Consider the following 15,124-nt stretch of genomic DNA (forward strand, 5'->3'; position numbering starts at 1 on the left):
AAATGTCATGGACCTACACGAGTGGAAACTGGAACCCAAAATATTCAAGCTTTTGAGGAACAGGTGGGGGACACCAGAGGTGGACCTCTTTGCTTCCTCTCAGAACTATCAATTGAGCAAATATTACACCAGAACTCCCTACAGCCAAGCTTGGAAAGTGGATGCCTTGTCCTTTACCTGGGAAAGCCTCTCAATCTGTGCCTTTCCCCCCTCTGCCCCTCCTCTCGAAGGTTCTACTAAAGATCAAACAGAACAAGCCAAGGACAATCCTGATTGCCCCAGACTGGCCATGCTAGCACTAGTTCCCTCTTTTGGGCAGTCTGACAGTAATGCCATCATGGCACCTGCCTCAGACCCCTTAAGGAGGGCCAGATTTTGCACCCTCAGTTACAGATCCTGACCCTGGCAGTCTGGCTCATCCCCTGAACTCATCACCAGCAACTCTCAGCAGGTGCCAGATGTCATTCTTCAGGCAAGGAGGCCTAGTACTAGAAAATCCTATTTGGAAAAGTGGAAAAGATACTGGTCCTGGAGCCAGTCTCAGGGAATGGACACAACTGTGCCCAGCTTACCTCATATACTAGATTACTTAACAGAAATGCTCCTCAAAGTCCTATCCTTCTCTTCAGTTGAGATTCATGCCTCTGCCATCTCAGCTAATTATAATACTGAGCCACCCCTCTTCTCTCAGCCTCTGGTCAAACAGTTCCTGAGAGGAGCCAATAATTTAAGACCCCCCAGGAGAACTCCCACTCCAGCCTAGGACCTTAACTTTGTATCGGAAAAGCTCACGCTTCAGCCCTTTGAACCTGCTGCTACAGCAGAGTTAAAATTCCTCTCTTGGAAATCAGCTTTACTTCTAGCCATCACTTCAGCAAGAAGAGTGTCTGAATTGCAGGCCCTTATGGCCGTGGAACCCTTCATTATCTTCCATGCAGACAGGGTTTCCCTCAAGACTAACCCATCATTCATGCCCAAGGTGGCATCTAGTGTGGCTTTAAACCAATCCATTCATTTGCCAACCTTTTTCCCTAATCCTCAGAATAAAGGGGAAAGGATCCTGGACGTGCACAGGCAGCTCAGGTTCTATATGGACAGGACTTAGCCTTTCAGAAAATCTGACCAGCTGCTAGTCATCTTTGCTGCAGAGGCAGAAGGCAAGGCCATTTCAAAGCAAACCATTTCTAAATGGATAGCACACTGCATCCATTTCTGCTACAAACGCCATGGGAAACGTACCCCACTGGGGATCAGAACACCTTCCACTAGGGCTACATCAACCTCTGCAGCATTCCTCAGGGGAGTCCCTACCAGGGACATTTGGAAGCTGCACTCTGGAGCTCTGTGCACACTTTCAAAAAGCATTGCCACTTACCTATCATTTTTAAATCCAGAGCTGGATTTGCCACAGCAGTCTTACACTGATTGCCAGCCCTAATGCTTCTTAACTACCTCCACCCTTCCTTAGCTTTGGGAATCGGCGCAAATGTAATGACTGCAACAGTGAAACACGAAGAACATAGTACAGGTGTGTACACTTACCATAAATGTAGATGTTTGAGTGTATTCACTGTTGTAGTCCTGGTTACCCTCCCTTCAGCCCCCTGACTTCTCTTTACTTCTACCTATCTTTTTTGTTTGGCATATCTTGCATCATGTGTATTTGCTTTTTGCTGGGGGTGTTCCATACCATGTAATGGTTTCCTATTTTGGGGGCACCTGACATCTGGGGCAAGAAAAACTGATGTAATGGTGTCGGCTGCATGTTTTTATACCCCTGACGACCTGACGTTAAGGAAGAAGCAGCAGCATCTTATGCAGAAATCCCTAGAATCTGGTATTTAGGCCGGCTGAGGGCTACCTGCAGGCAGATAACCCAAATGTGATGACTGCAACAGTGAATACACTCTAACATCTACATTTATGGTAAGTGTACACAACTGTGCTTTGTTTCTACCTTGGCTGGGTCCGGAGCCGCTGAGCAGGCACCGGTTTCCGAGGAAGTCCTTCGCACTACCGATTTTCGACACAAACCGACTTCTTTCGCAACTACCATAGTTTGGGTTTCTTAGGCCGAGGATGCAAACTACACCCAAGAAACCGACAAACCAATCTCAGGCACCTGCTTCCTTGCCTCCATCTCAAACGCTTAAAATGGCAGAAGACCTTATCATGCTGATCGGGGAATTCAAGCTATCCCTTCCAAAAGAAAGAGATATGTCCCCTGTAGTTTTGTCTGAATAAGAGTCTGATGACTCTGATGCATCTGAATATGAAGACATGCAACCCCTCTCCTTATGAGGATTCTGATGCACAGGATTCCAGAAGACTTTTCTTTTGGGAAAACCCTTCATACCTTAAGGGAGCATTTCCAGTGGGAAAGTCAGAACTACCCTCAGTCTAAAAAGAGACGGGGAATTCTTAGATCTTCCAACAGCACAGTCCCCTGGCCATTCCCCAGTCCTGGATGTTGTGGAGGATGTTTTCCTGGAATCAAGTTTGACTCCTTACACCCTCCCTCCTGCACCCAGAAAACCAGACAGGTATTAGAGTCCCAGACTCGCACAAATTTCATTTAAAAAATCCTACTGCTGACCCTGAGGTAATTTCTCAAGGGCCTAAAGGAATTAAAGCAACCTCTGCTAAGAATCCCACCCTCTCAGATAGGGATTCCCGAGCACTAGACAGATGGGGTAAAAAAGTATACACCTCTGCTACTCTTGCTGTCAGAGCACTAAATTGTCAATTCCATATGCTAAAATTTCAGCAACATATCCTGGAACTCCTCAAACAAAAAATGTCTTCCTTTCCAGCTTGTGGAGAATCTAAAGAGTTACAAGAGTTAATGCATTCTGCAAGTCAAGTGACTAAACACTCCTTGCACTGTGGTTTTGATGCCCTAGAAGCTTCTTGCAGGGCAACAGTTACCAGTTCTGTCTTTAGAAGGCATGCATGGCTTAAGGAACAGCCCTTGCCAGACCATGTTAAATCTAAATTATTGGATGTCCCCTTGCATAAAGACAACTTATTTGGCACTGAGACAGAAGAGGTCTTAAAAAAGATGGAAGAAAAAACAAAATCTATGCAGACAGTTAAGGATTTCTTACAGGTTCAGCCACACAGGTTCAGCAGGCATTGTCCCTTCAAGCAGTGGTCATTTCCTGCTCCCACCAGGTCAGTTCAGCCAAGACCTCGGGGAACCAGACCCCCCCCCCAGACAGCAGCCACAGGGAATGCAGAGATCTAAGCAGTGGACTTTCTCCACTTCAAAACCAGGGAGTTCCAAGCCACCCCCCACCCCCTTATGGTAAGAACTCACAATGACTCTCCTCCCCCAACTTCTCCTTCTTGTCACCTTCGCTTACCCCTAGGAGGAAAACTCTCCTTTCACTCAAGCACCTGGGCCATCATTACCAATGACCGCTGGGTTGTCAACATAGTGTCCCAGGGATACAAATATACAAATTTTCTTTCCACACATTCCAACACCAAAGGGATCCCAGATCTGCCAAACCAATGAGCAGAGATGGAAAACCAAGTACTTTCCCTGCTCTCTATGAGGGCAGTAGAGCACGTTCCTGCAGAACAAAAAGGCAAAAGTTTCTACTCCAGACTTTTTCTGGTACCCAGAAAAGAAGGCACCTGGTGCCCCATCCTCTATCTATCCATTCTAAACACCTTCCTGATGATTTCAAAATGCTCACCCTCCAGTAGCTGCTACCCATGCTTTCCAAGGATGCTTGGCTAGCCACCCTAGACCTAAAAGAGGGCTACCTCCACATTCCTATTAGGGAATCATGCAGGAAATATCTCCATTTCAGGGCAGGATCCCAGTGCTTTCAGTTCTCTGCACTTCCCTTTGGCTTATCTACTTCTCCCAGAGTTTTCACAAAATGTCTGGATCCAGCCATTACCTTTTGCAGACAAAGGAATATCCAGATTTACCCATACTTAGACAACTGCCTAATTTAGGCAGACAGCGGAAAAGGTGCTCAAGCACCTGGCCTTTGTAAAGTCCCTACTAACCTCCCTAGGGTACACAATCAACAAAAAGAAATCCAAACAGGTACCCACCCAAAGGATTTATATTCCTGGGAGCAAGCCTGGACAACAGCATCCCAGATGGCATTCCTTACACCAGAAAAGCAAAATTTCCGGACAGCCTACTTCTCTCAACTAGCCACCCAGACCCCAGCTGTCTACAAGGAAAATCCTGCAAGCTCTGGGGTTCATGGCATATTGCATTCTACTCATTCCATATGACAGACTGCATATGAGGAGACTTCATTGGTACCCAAAAAGCCTTTGGTGTCAACATTCTCAAGACCTGGAGACTCTTATACCTATAATACCTTGCCTCAGAAATGATTTTCTTTGGTGGGCAACAGCATGCTCCCACACCAAGGGACTACCTTTCTCAACAGCCCCCCGCCACCCAGACCCTCACCACAGACGCATCAGACTATGCCTGAGGTGCACACCTGGACAGCAGGTGCATACAGGGCCAATGGAGCCCACAGCAAATCCATCTGCACATCAACTAAAAAGAGATAACTGTCCAGCACACCTTGACTGCCTTTTACTTCTCACCCCAGGGCCTCTCCTGATCAAAACAGACAACACTACTGTGATGTGGTATATCAACAGGCAGGGAGGGACTCACTCCTATCCTCTATGCAGGCTGGCCATGTCCCTTTGGCACACAGCCTCTGCCATGCAACTCCACCTGTTAGCACAGTTCCTTCCAGGTTTTCTCAACTCTCTGGCAGACCACTTGAGCAGAAATCTTCTGGACCCACACAAGTGGCAGCTCAACAGAAGAACCTTCACCCTAATAACTCAGAAATGGGGCATCCCGAATGTCGACCTCTTTACCTCCCACACCAACCATCAGCTCAGCAAGTTCTGCACCAGGGAGCATCACTGCATGTCTTAGAAAGTGGATGCCCTGTTCTTCCCCCGAGTCAATCTGTCAGTCTGTGTCTTTCCTCCACCATCTCTCATCTCCAGGGTACTGCTCAAAATAAAGGAGGAAAAACCAAGGACAATTCTTATAGCTCCAGACTGGTACCCCTTGCTGCGCAGTCTGTCCCCACTGCCACCATGGCATCTCCCTCAGATTCCAAACCTACTGATCCAGAGGGAAGGAGAACATGCATCCCCAATTGCAGACACTCAATTTGGCAGCTTGGCTTATTCCTTAATCCCCGATCAATCTGCCAGCCTTAGTAAACAGGTTCTAGATGTTATACATGAGGCTAGATGCCCTAGCACTAGATAGTATTATGGTGACAAATGGAAAAGGTTCTGCACCTGGATTCAGACAAAGGGAGCCAATACATCACAACCCTCCCTCCCTCCCTCTCATCCTGGATTACTTAGCTGACCTGCTACACAGTGGTCTCTCCCTTTCCTGTATTAAAATTCATGCCTCTCCTATCTCTGCCCATTTTCCCACTGAGCAGTCCCTTTTCTCACACCCTCTGACCAAACAGTTCCTAAGAGGGGCTAGCAACTTGAAGCCACCCAGAAGAGTACCAACCCCAGCTTGGGACCTTAACTTTGTGTTGGAAAAGCTCACCCTGCCCCCTTTCGAACTAGCCTCTTCAGCAGAACTAATAATTTCTCTCCTGGAAGACTGCTTTCCTTCTGGCCATCACTTCAGCAAGAAGGGTCTCTAAGCTGCAAACACTCATGGCTGTGGGAACCCTTCATTATCTTCCTTGCTGACAGTGTATCCCTCAGGACTTAACCCATCTTTCATGCCCAAGGTGGTGTCCAGTGTGGCTCTCAACCAATCCATTCATTTGCCCACCTTTTTTCCTAAGCCACAGAACAAGGGGGAAAGGATCCTGCACTCTCTAGATGTGCACAAAACAGCTGAGATTCTATCTAAACAGGACTAAATCCTTCAGAAAGCCTGATCAATTGCTGGTTAGCTTTGCTGCAGGAACAGAGGGCAAAGACATCTCCAAACAAACCATTTCCAAATGGATAGCACACTGCATCCATTTATGCTATAAGCAACATGGAAAGCCTCCGCTCAAGGGGGTCACGACTTGCTCTACCAGAGCAGCCTCCACCTCTGCAGCTTTCCTCAGAGGAGTCCCCACAAGGGGCATCCTGGAGGCTGCCACCTGGACATCTGTTCACACCTTTACCAAACATTACCACCTGCCTATGTTCTCCAAATCCAGGGCAGGGTTTGCCACTGCAGTTTTACAGGGCATCCTAGCCAGCCCCTAGTTTCCTTGACTGCCTCCACCACCCATTTCCTCTGCTTTGGGAATCAACCCAAATGTGATGACAGCAACAGTGAAACACTAAGAACATAGTACAGTTGTGTGCACTTATATTAAATGTAGATGTTCCAGTGTATTCACTGTTGCAGTCTTGGTTTACCTCCCTCCATCCCCCATTCTTTCTTCTCTTTCCTTGCAAGGGACATATTGGTATTTACTTTCTACTGGTGGGGTTCTTTCACCAGAACCTGTCTCCCACTTGAGGGCTCCTGACAGGTTTGGGCAAGAAAAACTGATGTAATGGAGTCGGCTGCCTTACTTTTATACTACTGACGACCTGACGTCAGTCTTGAAGTGACAGCAACCAACGCAGAAATACTAAGCCTCTGGTATTTGGGCCAGCTGAGGGCTACCCTGGCAGGGATAACCCAAATGTGATGACTGCAACAGTGAATACACTCTAACATCTGCATTTATGGTAAGTGTACACAACTGTACTTTTTATCTATTTATTTAGTGGTTTTAAGTGTTTAAGATGAGAAGTTGCATGTCTTGTTAAAGTTTATTCACTGCTTTTTTAAATCAATGTTTAAGTAACTTTAACAGGAAACAAGCTTGTATATAAATTGGAGTGTTGGTTTTCAGTCCTGCATCTGATTAAGTCTTTAGAATACTGACCAAAATGCTTTGTACTACAGTGTATACGTTAATGTGTGTTACTGTGTTTTTTTGGCTTTATTAAAACATCAGACCTTTCTAGTGCTGGCTGTTCCTTTCCTGGGTACTTCAGCTTGGTTATTTGGTTTTATTTGGTACCTGGAACCTCATTGCTTTGGATCCGTTACTGACTAGTAACTGCATTGCCTGGATGCCTGCAAAGAAGTTGTTCAGGGAACTTGAAAGAAAAAGCAGTCAGAAAAGGTGAAGAGAAAACAATGGATGAGAATAATCCTGCAGCTGTTTTTGGATGAGAATAATCCTGCAGCTGTTTTTGGATGAGAATAATCCTGCAGCTGTTTTTGGATGAGAATAATCCTGCAGCTGTTTTTGGATGAGAATAATCCTGCAGCTGTTTTTGGATGAGAATAATCCTGCAGCTGTTTTTGGATGAGAATAATCCTGCAGCTGTTTTTGGATGAGAATAGTCCTGTAGCTGTGTTTGCAAAAAGCAGTTCAATCTCCAGCTTTGGTGCAACACATGAATTCCAGTAATCTAGAGGAAAAAGTAAGACAAACGTACTCAAAGCTGATCACTGAACGGGTATATCAACTCAGCAAAGACTAGGAAAATGTAAGAAGCTTTTTATAAGTTCATCTGAATATCTGTTTAAACTGCAAAAAAATTGGAGGTTAAAATGAAGGAAAGGTTAGCTGAGAATGAGACAGCTCAAGAAGAGATGTTTCGAAAAATGGTAGAATTAAAGGGCAGAGCACATAGGGAAAAACCTGAGATTTTCTTCTGTGCAAGAGAAACTGGAAGGAACAGACTGTATAGTTTTATGAAAGCACAGATAAGCAACTGGACTGGTATTCCACAGCAGGAGTTATTAATTGAAAGGGCACATTGTGTGTATGGTCCATACCTGGTCATGAGAAAGCAGCCAGTACCTTTTGAGGAATGGTGAGGATGCAAGGAGTAGAGGTGGTGAAGGTGGATGAGTTTAAATACTTGGGATCAGTAGTTCAGAGGAATGGTGAGTGTGGAAGAGAGGTGAAGAAGAGAGTACAGGCAGGATGGATTGGGTGGAGAAGAGTGTCAGGAGTGATTTGTGACAGACTGGTACCAGTAAGAGTGAAAGGAAAGGTCTACAAGAGGGTAGTGAGACCAGCTATGTTATATGGGTTGGAGACAGTGGCATTGACAAAAAGGCAGGCGTTGGAGCTGGATGTGGCAGAGTTAAAGATGTTAAGATTTGCACTGGGTGTGATGAGGGTGGATAGGATTAGGAATAAGTATATTAGAGGGTCAGCCCAGGTTGGAAGGTTTGGAGACAAAGCCAGAGAGGCAAGATTATGTTGGTTTGGACATGTGCTGAGGAGGGATGCTGAGTATATTGGGAAAAAGATGCTAAGGATGAAGCTACCAGGTAACTGGAAAAGAGGAAGACCTAAGATAAGGTTTATGGATGTGGTGAGAGTGGACATGCAGGTGGTTGGTGTGACGAAGCAAGATGCAGAGGACAGGAAGAAATGGAAACGGATGATCCGCTGTGATGACCCCTAACGGGAACAGCCGAAAGAAGAAGATGATGATGATGGTGATGATGATGACCTTTAATAAATAAAGATGTAATCCTACCAGCAAATTCTGACAAATTGTGGCAGAAGGGCAAAATACTAAAAGTTGGAGACAATAGAGCGTTTGTGTAAAACTGTTACACGTTGTACACCAGGCAGAAGAGGAGTGAATTTATTCTAGAATTGGGGAATGTTGAGAAGCTGGTGTGAGATCCAAGCTGCTGTATCTAACTGTCTTCAGAGTATTTTTTCCTGGAGGTTCAAAGTCATTTTGATGCAGAATATACCAAGTAGGAAAGAGCTCACTTTTTCTTGAACAAACTTTTTTGTCAGAAGGGGATTTTGCTTATTCTGAAAATAAGGTTGTATAGAGACTATACCAATGAAACCTTTTCCAGTGTTCCAAAGGAAAATGCTTGAGAGAAAAAAGCACAGGAATTGATTGGAAGTACCAGGAGAACATTGGGAATGAACCAGAGACTGGATTTGGGACATGGCTATCACCAGAAAGAAAACTAGCAACTTGGAAATTAATGAATAAATATGGGATTACTAAGCATCAGTTACATTTGTGAAGTACAATGGAGCAAGAAAACCAGGAAATATTGAACCTTTTGACTTTGTTAAACTTGGAGCATATGCTTTGTAGTCAGCCACATTTCATACTATTAATGTTTGGAAGAACATTAAGAAGGTGGAAGAAGAAGAAAGGCGACATAGGTTCAAAAGAATATTAGAAACAGCTGTATAAAATAATCAGCATGCCAAACATTAGTATATGCATGTAACATAAAACCTGAAAGCAGATATTAAAAAAAGACTGGTATTCATAACAGGTGGGAATAATAAGTTGTAATGAAAACACATCTTTAAATGTGAATGGTCTCACGGATTTATACAAAGCAGTGAACTATATTAAAATGCAAATAGCTATGCTACAGGAGAAACATTTGGAAAGAACTGAGCATGTTAATTTGTAAATGTTTTCGGGATGGTTATTCAGCACAATGTCTGAGACAAAGGAAAAAGGAAGTACTTGTATTAAGTGAGAGAGGAGCTCCAGTAGTGACAGAAGAGAGGAAAATAAGATTTGTTGTAGTAAAGGACTACTGGCAAGGGAGGAGGATTATGTTGGCATGTTTTTATATTCCACCTAAAACAGCTACAGTGGAGCTCAGGAAAATTCTGGGAGGAATAGCTGTCAGCAGGGAATATTACTTACAGGTGGGACAGGAATTTGATTTGCAACAGTGAGGATGTATCTGGAGAACTTAGAACGAAAAATAAAATGAAAGAGGGTAAATTTCTGAAGAAATATATGAAAATATGTGGAAAAGAAGATGTGAATTCGGTTATAGGAGTTTGGAGAGAACTTTCATATTATTCCCCGAGGTACAAAACCTGGGCTAGGCTACACAGACTGCAGAAACATCTGTATTTAATTGAAAGCTTTTACTCTCATCCAATAACTATTTCAGATCATGTGCCAATAATAACTAAAATAAAAATTCAGGGTAATGAAATAAAAAAATGAGACACTGGCGCTTCCCCACCTATCTGTTCAATATAGAGGAATTAAAGAATGGGTAGTGGAAATTATCAGGAGTTATTAGGAACATTTTTCTTTTGAAAAATATAGCTAGGGAGTGAGATAAAATTAAAGTAGAGTTTAAAAATAGGATGGAAATAAGAGAGAGATATGTTTAAAAAGTAACAAGAATTATTTAGAGGCACTGTCAAAAGTTATACTATTCCAGAATAGGGTGAATCTCACAAAACAAGAAGAGCTACAACTGCAAAGTGCTAAAGAGAAAATAAGGGACTAATTCAGTAATATGCATGAGTTTAGAAAATTTGCAGTTTAGGAATGTTTTGTTAATTCCTGAGCACAACACCTTTTAGCACAGCAGCTCAGGCAACATAATGTAGAAAATGCTGTTGACAGGCTTGGGGGGAGCATATAAAACGTATTGTAAATATTTTGGAAATCTCATGAAAATGTATATAAAGTAGAGAAAAGTAGAAATCAAGAAAAAGTACAAATGGAAATGTTTATGGAGGCTCTGTTACTAACAGGATAGAAGGAGATGAGATAAATATGGTGATGTTTAACCAATCTTCAGGAACGTCTCCAGGAATATATGGTATTTCTGTGGAAGTTCAGAAGCTAGGATGGAAGAAACTGATAAAGATCTGGAAGGTGGTTAACAGTATTTTAAGAGAAGTACCATCATCCTGAAAGAAAGAGGTAGTGAATGTAATACTTAAAGATGGTAAAGGCCCATCAGATCCAGCTTCATATAGGCCCTTTTTGATTCTAAACCATGATTATAAAGTGCTTGTCTGTTTGTAATGATGAAAAAATGGCAAAGGTGATGCCAAACTTGATAGATATGGATCAATGTGGTTTTGTGGAGGGGAGGCAAACATTTGACGACATTAATAAAACAATGATTATCCAGAGAGAAGTAGAATGTAAGGATTACCACTGTTGTTGATGGATCTTGAAGCAGAGAAAACATTCAGTGGGATAAGCTGTATGAGTAGTATAATGGAAGCATTTGCATTCACTGATAAAAAAGTTGATTGAGGATATATGATTGAAGATGAAAATTAAAAAGGGGAGATGTTTCTCACTGAAGTTCTGTTTGAGCAGATAAACAAGGCAGGGTTGCCCTCTTTCCCATTTCTAATCTGCATTAGATTTAGAACCATTGGCAAAGAAAATAAGGGACTCAAAAATTCAAGGATATAATTGGTGTGATAATTCAGAAAAGTTGGCTTTATTTGCACATTATTTTATACCTGTTAAAACCAGAAAAGGACATTTCAGTGTTATAGAACATTGAAACAGTTTCATTTCTTTTCGGGATACAAAATTAATTAAGATAAAACAAAGGCAATAGCTGCAAACTATGTACCCACCTACAAATGGAGACATAATAAAATGAAGTACTTGGGAGTATGGGGTAAAAGGATTCTGTAATGGCAGCTAAGGATATGTGGAAAGCAAGTGAAAAGATAATACAAAAGCTGAAGAATTGGAAGCTCTGTTTTATGGCTGTGGATAACCATATACAAGCAGTGAAAATATGTTTAGTCCCTTTAGTTTTATACAACAGTTGAGGCATATTTTTATTAACAATACAAAAAGTTGTGGCTAGCAATTAATAAAGAGTTGAAGGATTTTATCTGGGAGGGGAAGAGAGCAAGAGTCAAATTGGATAAGTTGATCCTTGAAAAGAGCAAGGTGGTTTGGGGTTAATTTATCTGAAGAGAGATTTCAGAGCTACACATTTAAGGCTTGTATACATAGCACAAGCAGAAAGCTGTAATTCAAAGTGGAAAGGGATGAAGCATGGTGGAAGCTTGAGAAACAAGGAAAGAGATTTTGGATGCAGATGCTTAACTAGAATAACTGTGATTACACAGAATATTATATTCCTAAAGTAGCAGAATGTATTCACATGAATGTAGAATGGAGATTCTGCCAGTAGGGATGCTTGCAATCAGGGGTAGAGAGAACAGGCAGGAAAGGGCTGGAATTTAGTGGAGAAAACAGGTAAAGAAATCAAGGAATCAGGAGCAAATAATTAGAGAGGGGAAATGTAATAAAATGGGAAGAGGTCAAAAATTCATGTGAACTGCAGGGTAGAGATTGCCTTCACTTTCAAGGATTGAGTGTGGGCAAAGAGAAATTGGGGGGGGGGGGTGACCTAAATGAAAGTCCAGCACTGGTAAAGTTTTTAGTAGAATCTAGAGCTGAAGCTGCTGTTAAAAAGGGATAATTAGAGGGATAAATAAAATATTGGATGATAACTGTAGGAGTAAATCATAGGAGGTTAGAAAAGTTTGAGAAAAGAGACTGGATAAGCAATTCACAAAGAAACAATGGGAGGATATATGCATGGCTCCCAAACATGTAACAGTCTAGAAGATTTAAGATCTTTGCTTGGAAGTATTTGCATAGGTATTTTTATACCCCAAGCAGACTCCAAAGAATTTTTCCTTGGGTTGATTGCAAATGTTGAAGGTGTGATGGGGAAGAAAGCAATTGGGAACATATTTTTGGGAGTGTAATGATTTGGCAGACTTTAAAACTTCCTCTGCAGACTATTCTCTCAGAAATACTGGGTGAGCAAATTGGTGTAACTAAGGAAATGATTCTTTTGAGCTGTGATACATATTACGGCCTTGCTGAATGTTATTCAGGTGGCCACCAAAAAAGCAGTTACTAAAAAAGGGAAATCAAAGTCTAAACCAACGGTGCTAGAAGTAATGAATATAGTAATGGAGATAAAAGAACTGGAAGTGGGGATGTTTAGAAAAGGATAGGATCAAATTACATAGAAAAAAATGAGAATTGTGGGAACAATACATACAGAATAATGTTTTGGTAAAGGAATGAGGTTTAAGGTAAGGCAGGAATTCAGTGTGCTGTGTAATGTTTGACTGGTGAATGACAGCATAGACTTTGTGACATGTAATGTTTGCAACTGAAAATATGTAAATATGGTTTGTTTTCATCTATATAAATGACTATGTCATAAGTGATTAATTCAATACAGATGTTTCTTTAAAAAAGTCATTTAAATGTTTATAATGCTATAAACTGAGACAAATATGCTGTATGTGCTGATTAACAAAACAAAAATATTGTTGCTTCTAGGCAAAATTGTGTAATCTCTAACACAAGACTGGAACAACAAAAAACAGTGTGCACATGTGGACAACAGACTTTTTGCAAAGCACTTGAGTGTGTGTTTAAAAGGTAATGAGAAGTTTCATGACACTTTCATGTAAAAAATGCGGTCTTCATTTAATTTGATAATTATAAATCGCATTTGCATTATTCCCTTTTGTTCATAATAAGTACAAAAGTGCGCTGCATTATTTTATTAGTAATGATAAATTAAAATCCTGCATATGTTAATGTAATAAATTGTCCTATGTAAAGCCTAAAATAAGATCTCAGCCTAGTTAATTTAACCATATCTTGCTTAACAGACTAGTTGTTGAGGAATGCATCTGTCTTTATAATGATGGAGACACAGACAGTCATGGGAACTGTAGACCCATAAGCCTCACCAGTATCTTCTTCAGGGTCATGGAGGAATCCTTATGCAATTATATCAGAAGGATAAAGGTGAATCACATCTTAATATAAATCTTTATGGTCTTATATAAGGTAGGTAATTCCTTGAAGTAAGTTACCTTTTTGATGGGTGGGGGGGTCACAAAGGCTCCAGATAGGCTGTGCGAATGAAAAATCCTTATCTCAATCTTGTCTGGGCAATGTGATACTCCCACATACTGAGTTTAATGTGTTGCTGTATTGACTGAAAATTGGCTGTTAAATAGAATCCAGGTGATAAAGGCAGGCTGTTAAATAGAACCCAAGTGATACCAGTTCAGATGTCCATCAATGTGGCACAGGGCTCTTATCTCCTGCATATTGGGATGTTTTACATTTACAAGATAGGAGGCTTTAGCTTTGTAATCTTGTTGATGCCAACAAACTTAGTGCCTTTGTCTGTAACATCTGACTTGCTTCAAGAGGTGCAAAGATCCTTGCTAAAAGGACTAAAAGGCTTGGCCTGTTTTACTAGATATATTGAAAGAGCTGTCCCTTTCCTTGGTCCTGAGGGGTGCTCCCCCCCCACACCTTTTTTTATGGACTGTGAAAGAACCTTTCTGTTTCAAGACTTTGGAGCAAACCTTGAGGGCTAACTCTATTGATTGATTGACTTTTGTTTACTGAGAAAGTCCAACTGTACATGCAGGCCTATTTTCAGTGGACACCCAGAGAGACGATCTATAAAAGATACAAGTAAGATGCTTAGAAAAAAATGATACTTCAATACATTCTAAAAAGTTGCAGTGTTAATATAATTAATAACATTGAGAAAATTCTTAATAGGTATTGAGTTTTTATTAACAGTTTTACCATTGGTAGTAGAGGGTTGGTAGAAAAATTTAGTGAATTGGAGATAACTGTCTCTACATAGTAATGAGAAAGTAGGCAGGAATTGTAGGGAAAAGTAATAAATGATCTTGAAAAGATGTAGGGTTAGTGTAGAAGTGAAGATGATATAAGGATGTTAGTTGAGCTTAGAAAACAGGAAAAGGAAGTTAAGTGGATAAGGAAGAAGTTTCTTATTGGAGGGAGAAGAAATAGTCCTGATGTGAACATGAACAAAACCAGGAGGAGGGTATGTGTTTCAGTTTGTGTTTAAAACGTCTCCTACTGTTGTCTTGTTTTAATGAAACTGGCTTGGAATTCCAATTGCCTGGTGAAATAGGTAAAGTACAGTGAGTCCCCTGCTGCATTGTGAGATTTTGTTAGTAAGGTTTTGTTTTTATTGTGAAGGCAGCATGATGGAGAGTATTGATTGAGAATGTATTGTGGGTGGGGTGGTGGTGGCGGCAAATGTTGGGTTTGTGTAATATAGTATGGGTGGGTGGTACATAGCTGTGAGTATTTTAAATGATTGGGTAATTTAAGTCACTGTATCTTTTGTAGTCATTTGCAGTGGAGATTAAGGTAATGTGTGTTAGATGCAAATCTGGCTATTTTGTTATAGCTAGCAAACTTCCATTTTATTTAGTTTGGTGGATTGCAGGTTGGTTAAAATGGGTGATGC

General features: G+C 41.4%; 1 long non-coding RNA gene across 3 annotated transcripts in view; it reads left to right on the forward strand.

Annotated features, from left to right (window-relative positions):
* LOC122801595 overlaps positions 1-15,124 on the forward strand; it is a 417,377-nt gene that overhangs the window by 216,524 nt on the left and 185,729 nt on the right. For 2 of the 3 annotated variants that reach the window (XR_006364764.1, XR_006364765.1), the window contains exon 2: positions 13,150-13,251. This is a non-coding gene — a long non-coding RNA (uncharacterized LOC122801595). Of the gene's footprint in view, positions 1-13,149; positions 13,252-13,487; positions 13,621-15,124 lie in introns of those variants that run through there. The other variant, XR_006364766.1, reaches the window with a different exon arrangement.

The sequence above is a fragment of the Protopterus annectens genome, chromosome 5.part0, assembly GCF_019279795.1.
Source record: "Protopterus annectens isolate FY-2018-M chromosome 5.part0, PAN1.0, whole genome shotgun sequence".
Classification (NCBI taxonomy): Eukaryota; Metazoa; Chordata; order Ceratodontiformes; family Protopteridae; genus Protopterus; species Protopterus annectens.